The 2,132-nt window shown below is 43.5% G+C and overlaps 1 pseudogene across 1 annotated transcript; it reads right to left on the bottom strand.

Annotated features, from left to right (window-relative positions):
• Positions 1 to 383: 383 nt before the first annotated feature.
• Positions 384 to 1,129, bottom strand: LOC308277825 (protein PBDC1-like; annotated as a pseudogene). Its single transcript has 2 exons — positions 1,008 to 1,129; positions 384 to 890 (listed from the first exon to the last, which is right to left on the bottom strand). The product of its transcript is annotated as a protein PBDC1-like (transcript).
• Positions 1,130 to 2,132: the final 1,003 nt, after the last annotated feature.

Raw genomic sequence — 2,132 nt, 5'->3', positions numbered from 1 at the left:
GGTGCCTCCATTTAATTTTAATTTTATTTTTCATATGAGCTAAAAGCAATTTATTTATACAATGTCTTTTATAAAAAGCCAAGAAATAATACATCAAGAAAGAGCTAAGACCTCACTAATAGCCTTTAAACCAGTCCATACAAGGAGACAACCAGAGCGGCTCCCGATTGTTGGGAAGATGTCCTTTTGTGGGCCCTTCGACTGCACAGGAACCTACATTTAAGCCTGGGGTCTGTGCAGATAGCACTATGGTGCTATGGGCTCAGTGGAGTCGCAGCCTCCGGAGCGTGTCCCCTGTCTACCTCGCAGAGATGCTTCACCACCTCTGTTGACTTCTTTGGCAGCTCCTTTCTCGTCTCATTCTTTGTCGGTTTTCTCTCTTTCTACTCTGTTGACGCCTCCCTCTTTTCGTCTCCATGAGCAACCCCTTCCTTGGCTTCTTCTCCTCTGTTTCCTACTCCTTCCTCTCCTCTGCTGGCTTCTTCCTCTCCTTCTTTATCCTGAACGCTGATGTAAACTACTCTGTTGTAGCCTTCCCGGTCTCAAGCAATTTCACTGGCAAAAAAAAATTGCATCCTGGGGGCAGATGACGTTTTCCTCCGTGTGCCCCTGAGGACAATCCAGTCTCAGCAAAGTACCATAGTTGAATTCTACAGTCTCATCAGACTTTGAGCAGAATACCTCAGCTTCTCTTTAGCGGATTCAGATTTGAGTTCTTCTGGGCCCAACACATCTATCTTGAGTTCCTTAAACTTTTCCCGGACCTCGGAGTGGATTTCGTCATCCACTTTGGTGAGTTTCAGAAACGGTGGGTCAACTGAGGAAATCCGCGTGTACTAGACTTCAGCATGCTGCACTGGTCTCATGGCCCCAGCCATCTGAGCATCAGACTACATCACCGAGTTGTTGGGAGGACCGAGTTGTTGGGATGTGAAACTACTGTTCACTTTTGGAGTATAGCATGTCACAGTCAGCATTTGTGTTTACCAGATAGTCAGTTTCCCATCATTGTTGCCATAAGACTCTGCAGAGAGAGAAAGAGCCCGTGCCATGGATGCCAGCATCCAGAGACCTGTTCATGGCCATCGCTTCTAGCCTCCCTGTTGCTACCCACAAAGCCCGCCTCCATTTTAAAGTTACTCTTTTCTCCTATGTAATAAATAAGCACTTTGTGGGATGGTATAAATAGCCCATTCTACATCAGCCTTTCAATTCGTTCATTACTTTTTATATCTACTTAGAGTCATGATCTTCCATTTTATTAATTGCATCATAATCTAGTCCTGTTATAATTTTTGTTTTTGTTTTGTGGCATTGGGGATTGAGCCCAGGAGCATTCTACCTCCAAGCTATACCCCCAGTCCTATTTTTTTATTCTTTATTTTCAAACAGAGTCTCTCTAAGTTGTAGAGGGCGTCATTAAGTAGCCAAGGCTGGCTGTAAACCTGCGATCCTCCTGTTTCAGCCTCCCAAGTATTGGGATTACAAGAGTATGCCACCATGCCTGGCTATTTTTTGTTTTGAAATAGGATCTTACAGGGTTACTGATAGCCTTGCTATGTTGCTGAGGATGTCCATGAACCTGCAATCCTCCTGTCTCAGCCTCCCAAGTATTGGGATTATAGGCATGTGCCACCATACCAAGCAACTGTAATTATTGTTGTTGTTGTTATTACTATTATTATTTGCAGTACTGGGGATGGAACTCGGGCATTCTACCTCTGAGCTACATTCCTAACTTATTTTTAATTCTTTATTTTGAAACAGGGTCTAAGTTGCTGAGCGCTTCATTAAGTAGCTGAGACCTCGAACCCGATCCTCCTGTCTCAGCCTCCCATGTCCTGGGATTATAAGTGTGCACAACCAAACCCAGCTAGTTTAATACTTTTATTTAAAAATAATTTCAAAATCAAAGAAAATTTAATCAGGACTCATAAATTACACTTGGATTAAAATAGGCTGGAAAAATTAACTTCACAAATGATTGTTACCCAGTACTTGGGAGGCTGAAACCAAGTACTTGGGGTTGGCCAACCTCAGAAACTTAGAGCAACTTAGGAAGACACAAAAAGGGCTGGGGTGGTAGCTCAGAGGTAGAATGCCCCTGGGTTCAATCCCTACTACCATAAAAA

The sequence above is a fragment of the Muscardinus avellanarius genome (assembly GCF_963383645.1).
Source record: "Muscardinus avellanarius genome assembly, chromosome: 20".
Lineage (NCBI taxonomy): Eukaryota > Metazoa > Chordata > Mammalia > Rodentia > Gliridae > Muscardinus > Muscardinus avellanarius.
The sequence above is the reverse complement of the archived record's forward strand: the minus strand, read 5'-3'. Positions and strand labels throughout refer to the sequence as shown.